Source organism: Zonotrichia albicollis, chromosome 2 (genome assembly GCF_047830755.1).
Source record: "Zonotrichia albicollis isolate bZonAlb1 chromosome 2, bZonAlb1.hap1, whole genome shotgun sequence".
NCBI lineage: Eukaryota > Metazoa > Chordata > Aves > Passeriformes > Passerellidae > Zonotrichia > Zonotrichia albicollis.
In genome coordinates, this window is record NC_133820.1 from 117,372,175 (window position 1) to 117,385,098 (window position 12,924).

The window sequence follows — 12,924 nt, forward strand, 5'->3', positions numbered from 1 at the left end:
CATATGCAATGTATGACTTCTTCCCATTCTTCCTAAAAACATCATTTTACTCAGTTTCTTTGCTTATACTCTGCAGTCCTTACTCAGATGCATGAATCAGAACATATCCAAAAATATCTATCCAGTACAGACAAATTCTGCATTTATCGAGTTTATAAAAAAAACCCCAAAACAACAAAACAAAACAACAAAAAAAACCAACAAACAAACAAAAAACTAACACCAAGCCCAAAAAATAAACTGAAACAGCCAAAAAACAAACAGACTAAAGCAAAGGCTTAGGGAATTTTCTGCAGGAAGATTTAACTCGCTCAAATAAACCAGGTTAAACATTAGGAAAATAACAAGGCAGCAAGGAACATTACTGTAATACTATCAAATTTTCTGTAAGGGTATTATGTCCAGATACTAAAACCAGTTATTCAAGGACTTAATTCTTAAAAGTATTATTTATGCACATATTTCCATTGACTCATATAAGCCTACTCATGTGAGCTAAACATATTATAGGGGTTCTGTTTTATATTCAATATACTTGATTTCATGCTCTAATAACACTGCTGATTTATTTCTTCCATTAAGTAATCCTCTTGACTCTCTATAATAATTATATTGTAAGTTGTTTTCCAGAAGAGATGAAAGTGAAGCTATGCTGTGGGAAGGAGTAGAAAAAAACCCTGGTCATTATACATGTATATCAAGACTTTATTAATTTACCACAGACACTTTCTTTTAAAGTGAAGAATTAAGATACTCAGCAGCTGTACTTGCAGAGATAAACAAATTTATCACACATCAAGTCTCTCTGCTTGCTTTATTTAAAAGACATCAATAAATCTGTTTCCCTTCATCCTCAGTCACATGCTTATCACTTGATGATGCTTTTTCGTGGTGCTCTACTGAGGTATTTAAAAATATTCTCCCAAGCAGTTTTACAGCCTGCTGAGTAAATAGACACATCTTCATACTTAAACACCCTGATAACTTAATGACACATTGCAAAACAACGCTTAAAATGTGAGAATAAAAGGTAATTACATGGCCATTCAACAACACACTACTTTCTGTTCAAATATGGGGCAACTCTGAATTCTGATTCTAGCTTAAGAGAATAGCGTACATCCAAATTTCTTCCCTGCTGGTAATTTACCAGAAATTAAGTATCCTTCTTCCTTTCCTCTCCTCGAGTTTCTCAATTATATATATTTATGACGTTTCACACATTCTGGTTTTTTAATCTGAGCAAATTTTCTGATGCCACCAGAATACACTGATTCCTGTGAACACTTTTAAGTCTGTAGCCAAGTTAGTGATGTTCTTGAACTGACTTCCCTTATGTCCATATGAAGTTAAATCCCTGACCACTGAAGACTTCATCTTTTCTTGAACAGCCTTCCACCCAGGTTTACAACACCCATTCTTTTTATTTTCTAATAATGATGACCTATGAAACATCCTGACTGAAACTATTTTCATAGAGAATAAGTTATCCTATGATTCCCTAAGGGAAACCTGAAGGGAAATATAGGAAGACCTTGAAAAGGACATTATTGTTAAACTTGAGTTGCAGTTGAAGGCCCAGAAAAAGAATCAATACACAAAGACACAAGTAAGGATATTAAAAATTGTGCTGTTTCTCTCACTATATATAAGAAATGCTTTCTATTTTTCACTCTTAACCCTACTATCAAATGCTACCCAAAATCTCCACTTCTTCTTTCTTTACTAGTGAAATGCTGTTCAGCCCCAGACTGTAGCAAAACTAGCAAGAAAAAAATTAAATGAAACCAGAGAGATTTTTAGACCTATTGTGTAACCCTCATTCTGGAGATGACAGCTGTATTTCTCTGATCCTTATGCCTTCTAGACTAATGTAAACACAGAATGTGAGCTGGTATATGGATACATAATGCAAAATAAATGCAAAAAAAAAGAGACAAGAATTTCAAAATTACCTTTTGGATATTTATGCAAACCTAGTGACTATCAGAATATGAAATTTCCTTGTGTCCCACTATGCACCATGTGCTGCTGTTTCCTAGAAAGGTGTTATATGTGCTAGATGGGAAAGGTTTAATCTCCAAATCAGGAGGTTGGTTCTGAGCAATCTGAGGCCAAGAACCTCCTTTAGGAAAGCTGAAGGCAGGGAGTGGGGCTGTGGGCAAAGCACATGCAGAGACCAGGAGATGCTTCAGAAGCAGAGGCAGCCACATGAGTAAAAGTCTCAATCACCATGAAAATTGTATGCATTTTTAGAGAATTTTCTGGAATTCATATACCGTTGTAACAACTGTGGAATGTTGCTGGATTAAGAGTAGCCATATTAAAATTTCCAGTGTACCTAATGGATAGGAGGACAATTTTGTAATTATTCTATTTATTTTCAACCTATTGCACATGCTAGATTTGAGAAGTTTCTTTATTCTTTTGGTATTCATAAAAATATCTACCAGTCTCTTTCAAAATCTTCTAAAGTTCTAAGTTAAAGGAAGAGGTAGCAGCTGCACACCCCATTAGGCTCACAGTGGGAGGAGAATGAGACTACAAAATCATCCTCTTTCCCACCTTTGCTTCTTATCTTCTTTGCTTTTATCTTTTATTATTCTTATCTGTTTTCTTTTCCTTTTGAAAACAGAATTCAGTCCTCCTAGAGCTGGACCAGTCAGCCATGAACTTCAAATATAATATTTAGTGGAGGAGAAGAAGCATTTTGTCCTATCATGGTAGCAATGAACCCACTTTTTTTTCCATTAATTATGTGGAAATACACAATCATGCAAAAATCACACTGGTCTTTAGAGGCTAAAGGAAAAAAGCACTACTTTCCTACACACATTACTTTACATAACAGTGATCTACACAGCAGATCAGCTTGCATCTCTCCTCTAGCCTCACATCCCTGCCCAAAATTCTGGTTATCAGCATGTCTCATTCCTAACCCTGTATCCCTGAATGTTAATCCACAGTCAAGGACAAATTCTGCCTGACTGCAGTTTTCTTGCTTTTTTTATTACTATTTCTTATTGTTATTTATACTCTCTCCTCTCTCTTTTTAATCTCTCTCTTTGGAATATGAGATTCAGTATGACTTGCAAGAAGCCTTTAAACTTTGAATTGCCCAGACATGAGCGTATTCTGGACAATTAGCAAAATCCCATAAAAATTGATGGTATCAGAAGCAATTTATATTTTAAACAAAATAAAAGGAAAAATGAAATTTCTTATCCTGCTCAGTGTAGCAAGCATTCTGAGGACCTTGAGGCCAGTAAGATGTAAGGAGCTATCAGTAACTGAGGACAAAGGCAAAAAATCCTGACAGTGTTAATACTGAAATCCGTGGAGGATAACATCCCATGCTATCAATATCACATATAGTTATGGTCCCCAAACTGGCCAAATTTAAAATGGGGAAAAAAGAGATGGGGAAGAGCAATGAAATGGAAAGCCAAATTTCCCCTCTTTCAAACTGAAATAAGGGAAATTTAGGTTACATATTAGGAAAAAATATATCTTATGAGGCACTGGAACAAGTTTCTCCAAGAAGCTGTGGGTGTCTGTCTTGGGGTAATTGTTGATGGTAGTGTATTCCCTGATTCTCTGTTTTATGCCTCAAAATGGTTGCTGTATCCTTGAGGTGGGTAAAGAGCAGGGATGAGCCTTGCCCTTGTTGGTGGGTTTTCCCAAAGCCTCACTCCCTAGATGTCCGGGCTGTGCTGCAGTCTGGGTTTGCTTGGCAAGCTCAGTTTTGTTAGCCCAGGTGAGAAGGTTTTCCTTTCCCTGGCCATGGAGAAGCTGCAACAGCAACCCTTGGGCAATCTTTCGAGGTGAACTGGGCAGCTTGGTTAGCCCAGGACCAGAGAGAGAAAACAGGACCTGCGGGAGAGGGGCAGGAGAGAGGGGCTGATCCATCCCGGCCCCAAACCTTGGAAAAACTGAGTCTGAGACACAGAGCACACCAAGCCCACCTGCTTCATCTGCTGGTGGAGAGGAGGTCAGTACCAGAGATTTTCACCTGTCTGCCCAAACTTTTTTGTGAAGCTCCTCTTTGTTTTTTCTCTTGAGACCAATGACTGTGCCATCCTCTACCTTGTGGTGTGAGCTAGTATTTTTTCCCTGAAAATTTGGGGTTTTATTCCAGTATGTGTGTAGGATAAGATCTGACAGTTTCATTATTTTTTCCCATGCCTTATGGGCATTCTGTTAATAAACTGTTGCCATTGTTCTTTTTTTTTTTTTACTTTCATTCATTACTGTTAATTTCCAATTGATGGAAAGGGGTTGTTGTAACACACACTCCTCTTTTAGAGGAGACAACTCATTCCAGAGTGGCTTCTCCTGCATTTGTCATTAAACTGAGACAATGCCCCATCCTTGGAAATGTTCAAGGCCAGTTTGGATGGAGCTCTGAGCAACCTGATCTTGTGGAAGGTGTCCCTGTTGAGAGGAAAAATATGTGCTTATGTCTTTACAAAAAATTTGATGTGTGAAGGTGTGGGTGTTAGAGTCTTTGACAAATCTTAACATCTCTACTACATTTGGGCAGCAGGATTGTTGTAGAGCCCAGACAGTTTGGCTCCTAAAACAGGCAAGTGGGTCTGCACAACCCTGAATTTCTGAATTTTGGGGTCAAGCAACAGGTCAAGTAGGGGAATATGTGATAGGTTTGGGAAAGTTGTACCTTCCTAGTACCACAGCCAATGGGCAAAAGAGGAACATAACATAAGGCGGGGAGTTTAGCATAAAAGGAGGCTGTGCCATTTGAAATTGAGAGAGAGAAAACCCCATGGGGCTGTGCCCCAGCGGACTGGGGTGTGTGCCCCAGTGGACCCTTTATTTGAATAAATTTTCAAGACTCCTTGTCTCCTTTACAGACACTGGTTTTTGATAGCTTGATTTTTTCATACACTATCCATGACAGGGTGTTGGAACTGGATAATCTTTAAGGTCCCTTCCAAACCAAACCATTCCATGATTCTAGGATTCTATAAATAGAATTAGAAATGTGTAGACAAAATATACCCCATCAACTTTAGAAGGAAAAAAAAGCAATTATGGATAAAAAAAAACAACAGATGCCTACAGCATAATGACAAATGTACACAAAGTTAAACAATGAACATTTATTCCTTATTTTTCATAGGAGAGAAAAGGAAAATCATGATTCTACCACAGTCACAGTCAGCAATTCAAAGTCATAAGAAGGAATTACATTCTCCACACAAAATGTGATTAAATAGTGAAATTCACAAGAGACCAAAAGTATAAATGAATTCATAAGAAGATGAGATAAGTTCATGCAAGCGATATCAATTCCCAGCCACTAAATACAGTGGTTTGATGTAGCTGCTGGCTAATAAAGCCATTAATCTGCTTATGTCTGGAAGCTGAAGGGGGAAGGGCTTCCCTGCTTTACTATGTGCTTTGCCTAGAATCTGCTACTCGCTATTGCTGGGAACAAGCCATTTGGCTGGATGGATAATGATATCCCTCACTATGGAAATTCAAAGCTTAAAAGGAAAACTATAGTTGCAGAAATACTTCATTTTCAAAACCACTGTGGAATAATTTCACAACAAATTACTTGTAAATATAAATAGCTACTATTGCTTATCTAAACGACAGGATTTATATGTTTAATACTGATATTTCAATATACAAAATGTAGAATAAACCTGTTGTACTCCACTATAACAGCCCTACTAATAAAAAAGCAAATTTTAACTTTTTTGGGAAACTACTTTCTGATGTATTGGTTTTCAAATCAGATTACAAAAACTGAAAATCATCTGACATCAAATGGTAATCTTACACTAATCTTTAGCCCCAAGACTTTAAAAATGGTTATTCAGAGAGATGTGGGAAGAGATGGGATGGAGTTGGGCTGTGGGCTGTGGGATGCTCCTGCAGAAACACATGGCAGCACAGGGAGGATTTTTTCCCCCTGACCCTGGGGAAAGAGGTGTCCCACCACAAACCCCTAAAGGAGAGCAGCCTGTTGGAAGCTGACAGAGGAGTGACCAGTGCATAATCACCCCACAGAAGGACATTTAGCAAGCATGTTTGTGATGTGGTAACATGGTATAGGTCATGTAGTGAGAATTAACATGTAATGAAATACTGTGCCTTGAAAAGTGTATGGAACCAGCTCGTTTCTTTTGAATAAATGATTCAGATTCCCTGCTGGTCTGAGTCTGTGTTGTGGTCACTCACAAAGAGAGACTATTATCACTCTCACATGTTGGGCTGAGTTTGCCTGCTAAGACTTTGTTTATCTCCTTCAGCCAATGATAATTCAATTACTAAAACAAATAAAAGTTAAAACATACTTTGAATCAATTAGATTAGGGACTGGCAAGTGCAGTGTTTAGCTTCACCATTTCCCTTGCATTTCCACAATAGCTGTGTTTTTCCTGAAAACCATGTTGAAAACCAGCTACAGGATTGGAACATCATAATTTTCTTCAATCCTTTAAATTATTTTCTTTGTAAATGTTACCTTTCTCTACTATCAATTTCATTCATTGGTATAGTGGATTAATTATTTTTGTGACTAAAATGTAATGCACAGTGTTGAACCTGAATATCAGCTTTTGCTCAAAGTAAATCTTACTTTGCCTAATGGCAACTGGTGAAGTTTTTCATCAGACATCTTATTCATTGTACTAACTGGATGGGCAATGTCAGATTCATGTGATGTTCATCACAGCATATGACCTTTCCATCATCGGGGAGGACCATTATGAACAGAATAAAATCTAAAAATGCAGCTTTGGGAGAGTACAGAGGACCCTAAGAAGTTAAACACAGCTGACCCAAGCTACTGAGATTCATGGGTGTAAAGAAGGGACTGAGATCAAGGCTTCAACTCTCATTATCAAGATTTCAGTAACCTCCATTTATTTTTTGCTCATAACCTAGTTGTGACCTGCTGGAAACCCCAGGTTGCTCTGAGGTCTTATTAATTTTCTGCCACACCAAATAGTGCTCATGTACTGATAAAAACCATGTTACCTCTGTAGGCCTTGATGGTCTTTTTTGGCTGAAGGTACAAAACATTGAGACTGCAAAATTCCATTTTATTCCATAGGCCTGCCTGAAGAAAAGTTTTTTGCCCTGCTGCTGATAACTGAAAGAAATTTATCCCAAAATAGGTAGAAGGTCTTTCAAATTGGTAGAGAAACAGATCAAGCTGATCACAGACTCCCTGGAAAATGAAGGCTTTTTCTCTATCCACCTCTAATCCTGCTGATCTATATCTTCACATACACACATACGTACAATCAAGTGGTCATACCACTCAATCAGCATCTGGCTTTAAAGTATCCATGTGCTCAAGCCATTCAGGAACAAAATACTGAATAATAATGTCTTATAAGTATTGCCAGGAATAATTCCCTGTTTGCATCTTGTGCATACACTGTTAATACTTTCCTTTCTGGTTCTTTGCTTTCCTTCCTTCACAAATCATTTTCACAGTGAAATCCTTTTCTAGTCAAATTTCATCACACCATGCCATGTCAAATCAGGGACTCAGAAGTTAACCACAAGGTACAGTAGTCCTGGATTGTGTTTATCATCTTCTTTCATAACTTACATTCAAGACACTAAGCAAAATCTGGGAATAGGGAAATATTTGGCAAAGTGAGGTCTTCTGCTTTTAAAGCAGCCAGAATTTCACCATATTTAACAAGAAATAATTACTAGAACCATTAAATAGACTCTGATAAAGATATGTACTCATTTGTTACATGGTAAGACTGTAAAGAATAGAAAGCAAATTTTAGTGGGAATAAATAGTATTTCACATCTTGTTGTTCTGAACCTTTCTCAGTTGCCTTCAAGTATTTCCAAATTCTTCAGCCAACATAATTAATTAAATAAAGCTCTGAATTCATGTAAAGGAAGATGATGGGGATTTGCCTTAATGTGTAAAACAATAATCATCCACTACATTACAATACAGATCTATTAAAGTCAATTTTTCCTGTTTAAGAATAGAAATCTGAATAAAGCCTGAGCAACACAGAAGTAAGAAAGTTTGTCATGCTGTTATATTTTCTCCTAATCTTGAATGTCCTCTGATGTGTCTTCCTCTTCAACCTTATACTGAAACTAACTTTATTTGTCACCTAGTTTTAGCCATCTTGTCCACAGAAGAAAATAACATAGCTATAAAGCCTTTCTTTAGCAGGAGTCACATTGGCAGGAGGTTTTAAAGTCTTTTAACTAATAAACAAATCACAGAGGTTTTTACAATAATAAATTAATAGCAAATACATAAATATGTATGTCTATGTATATTTCAGATATCTGAAAGTGATTCTTTTGACTCAGTACTGAAATACAGCATGGAATAATTTAAGAAAGGAGGGACAAAAATATTTTGCCTAAAAACATGTTGTGTAACACAAGCACAAAGAAAGCAGAATAGTGCCTTTCTGAAATGTAATGGTTTGGGGAAAAAATAGTAGTACTCTTAACACCAAATTTAAAATAACCCAATTTACAATCAAAGAATGTCAGGGTGTGCAGCCTGTAGAATTACAAAAATAAGACGGCTGAAAATAAGGATGGCCTATTACACAATGGTTAAAAATTAAAATGTTAATTATATAAAATTATGTTTTCCTCTTTTTTTTTTTTTTAGGCTTTCTTGAGAACTAAAATGTACAGAAGAAACAGGATTTTTTCATTTTAATCTGAAACACTAAACCTGAATGAAGCATTGAATGAAGCATTTTGGTGTGCTTGGGCTCACATAGGCACACAATCACATACCAAAATATTAACAGGGCATTTAATGAGCAAGATTCCAACTTCTACTCCCTTTTGGCATAGCTTTGCTGGCTACCCTTGTATGAATTACTTGGCCAAGGTACCATATAACTCACAGATACCTGTTTCCATTAAACCAGGTACATTTGGAGCTGTCAGCAACATTTACAAAACTTTCAGCGAACTAAAACTTACCATGGGCTGCAAGGGAATTTCTGCTCCAGCATCTGGAACACCTGGAGAAGATTTCCTGTCTTCTTCTTCCCTGTTGTCTGCAGGGCTGTTTCTCTCACATATTCTCATTCCTTTGTCTGGCAGCTGTGCCTAAAGTTTTCCTTCCTTCCTTCCTAAATCTGTTATCCCAGAGGAGTTACCACCATCACTGATGGGCTTGGCCATGGCTCCTGTTGGCTTTGGCTTTCCTTGACACCCATGGCACGTTTTGGTCACTTGGGATATGCATTTTTAACAAATTATCATTTAATTAACATGATCTGTAGTAATAATACATGACATCTTAATCTTGGAACTTTGTTCTGAAATATTTTTTTTTCCTTGAGGTTTATTATGGGAACAATATTTTCATTTACATGAAGGGTGAGATGAAACATCTCATTCTGTAGGAGAAGTGAATTTTCTTTCTCTTTTGTGAATGCACAGGCTTTTTGCATCACCAGTACCTTAGAAACAAGGGAACAAGACATTGCTCCATGAGAGGGGCAAACAAATTAGTGACTTTTGCCCATTCTAGAAGTTTCATGAAATAAGGATTAATTACAAGAGTTCTGAAGAGTTATGTTTCCCCGAAGATAAAAGGTATCTTTAAATTATGCATATTAAAGATTCTAAGTACTTTTAATCATGTTCTAAAAAATAGCAGAAATTAAAATAACAGAAGTGGGTAGATGTGCTCTTCACATTATGAAAGTTCAGAGTAGCTATAATGGAATAAAAATCATTAAACTCCTGCTAGATGAGTTTTATTGAGTAGTGATGATTTTTCTCTATTTTCACTTGAAGATAATTCACTGCATCAACTTTTCAGATGAAAAAGAAAATGGAAATTGGCAATGAAAAAAATTTTAGATCAGTATAAAAGATATTTTTTGCATATACTCCGTATTTCAAAAGAATTTCTCATTTTTTTAAATCAGGAAATTACAAATACCCTATGGAAATTTACTGTCTTCAAAAGTACTTCAAAAGTAAGTGAATAGTCCTAAGTTATTTTTTGAGCAAGCATTTACCAAGCTTGAATATTTAGCTAGGCTGACAAGCACATACTCACCAGTTTGACTGTTTGCTCACAGATTTGCAGATGTGCATGTAAGAGATACACAAGATGCTCAGAACCCCTCTGATTGAAAGCCAATATAAAACATTGAAACAGAAAAATAAGCAGCCAGGAGAAACTAAAAGGATGTCTCTAGCCCCTTGCTGCTCCAAGTGAGCAGAGTAAAACTTTGCACACGCTTTTCAGTCGTTTTTCCCTCAGATTTTAATGTAGTTTATTTCTATATAGTTATCTACTGCTCCAAATTAAATCAACAAATCAAACAAAATAAAGCCAAGTCATAGTCAAATTTCACACATTTTGCAGTTTCATCTCTATTTTAGGATTCTTACATACATAATTGTACAGATGTCACCTTATAAATTCAATGAGCTTTCTTACAGATTATTGTTATTCTAAATGTATTTTGAGTCAAAGTTAAATTGTCATGATTCAAGCAAGATTATTCCCAACAAATCACATGGCCATTGATCCTGAGAAAAACCCCACTTGAGTGAAAACAATTACAGGTACATAAAAGATGGGTTAAAAATATTAAAAAGGACATATTATATGCACATTTTCATCTTTTGGAAGATTGGTGGATTTCTAGCCTCTAAGTGCAACATACCTCTTGGTTTTTGTTTTTTTTTTTTTGTTTTTTTTTTTTTAAGAAAGGTAAAATGCAGTGTTAAGGAATAAATCCAGTGATAGCTGTAGACATAGAACAAAAAATAAAGTGATTTAAAGTCAGAATGCATTTAGATGGCTAACTGAAAGAAGTTGTTTGCTTTCAACATCCTTGCTGATATTTTTATATGCTTTATATGTAAGTATTATTCTATGGAGAAAAAAAAAGTCTATGCAAATTTTCAAGTTGATCATGGTAGCCTGAAAAATCAATGTTTTAAAAGCTATTGTCAGCACCTATACACTTACGCACATAATATTTGTGCTTTGACCCCTCAAATTTCTCAATAGCAATGCCTTTTTTTTTAAATGGGTTTTAGAAAACTCACCATTATTAGTCTTTTAATAAAATCTTTTGGTATTATTATTTAATGTTTCACATTAGTCTTCATAGCCTTCACCCAAGGCTATGAAGAGGCTGTGTTGAACACACTATAAGACAAATATTTTCTCTTTTTAAAACTATTTTTGTGTGTCTTTCATTAACATTAAAAAAATAGGACTGGGATTATTGTGGAGTACTTTTTTGCAGATTTTTTAGCACTTATGTAACATAAAAAAATGAGTTTACTGGCTGATCCATCATCATTTCATATGATTGTGGAAATTGTTCTATTTTCATGGATAACATAGCTCAGGGTATTTGTCACCTCACTTGAAATCGCTGCCTAAGGAAGCCCATGATCTCTTTGAAACCTCCATTTTCAAGCAGTTAACTCTGGTAATGGAGCTCACTTTGTAACTGAATTACTGCTGCTTTGTGTGGAAGTTGCCTTTGATTCACAGCCCTTTTTCTTGCTGGGATCTTTGATGGACAAAATTCCTGGCAGTGCCCCAGGCACATACTTGAGGAGCAACTCTGGACAAAATTAGAGATATTGAGAAACAAAGAAAGGAAAAGGTATTTTCCAACTCCTTTTATATTTAGAATCTGAACCAGCACCAGTCAAATAATATTCAAAGCTGCAACTTATTTAAATTATGTTACTGGATAAATTTTGGAAGCCTAAAATCTGCAGGCACAATCAACAAAGCAGCAGCTGAAGCAAATGAGAGAGTGAGGAATCATGACATATTGAAAAAAACCACTGCAACAAGACATACTTGAACAGAGAAAGAAATCACTCTTCCAATACTCATAAAAAGCTTCCAAAAAATAATTTGTGGGGCCCCCAGCATTAGAAGAATGTGACCATCTTGGAGTCCAGGGGAGGACCATGAAAATGATCAGAGAGCTGGAGCACCTGTCTGTGATGCAAAGCTGAGAGAGTTGGAGTTGTTCAGCCTGAAGAAGAGAAGGCTCTGGGAAGACCCTATAGGAGCCTTTTAGTATCTAAATTAGGATTATGAGACAGCTGAAGAGGGACTTCTTACAAGGACATGTAGTGGCAGAACAACAGGTAATGGTTTTGAACTGAAAGAGGGTAGATTTAGATTACGTATCTGTGGCGAGGCACTGGAACAAATTTTCCAGCCCAAACCATTCTATAATTTTATTATTCTGCAGCCAACATAACTGTAGATGTAAATGTATTTACTATTTTCTTCATGAAGATCAAGAACAAACTACATAAAATTGTACTGAAAAATCTTTAAAGAACTGGATATATTTTTGCAGTAGTTTAGCACAGGGTAAGCTAAGTCTATTTTCCTCACAATTTTAAAAGTAAATCAAGTTAGATCAAAATCCAAAACAAAATTGAGATATTTTTAATTAGTAGAAAACATTCCTTTCAAGAATAAGTTAAAATCTTAAAGTTAGGATGAACAGGGGGATATAGAATACCTCAAAGGTCTTAAAAGTATTAACTAATGTTAAAAATTAACAAAAAACCCAGTCATTTTTATGAAAGTGTGTAAACCATAAATTTCAGATTTTCATAACAAAAAGAAATTTAAAATAGCTTAAAATGGCAAGCAACACATTTCCAGCAAAAGGTGAAAAGGAAATAAAACTTGCTTCATTTTACCAAGTCAGTTTGTTGATAAAAGAGGCCCTGAAGAAATACGACATGAGGAAGCTGTAGGGAGGACACCTACCCAAAAGAGGAAACTTTAATCCAACAGAGAAGAGTGTTAGTGGGGCCTGTTGGTTTCACCAAATCAATTTTAAAGCAGACTAAAAGTATAATGGGAACATAATATTTGCTGTGGTAATTACATTTCCATTGCATTTATCTGCTGAA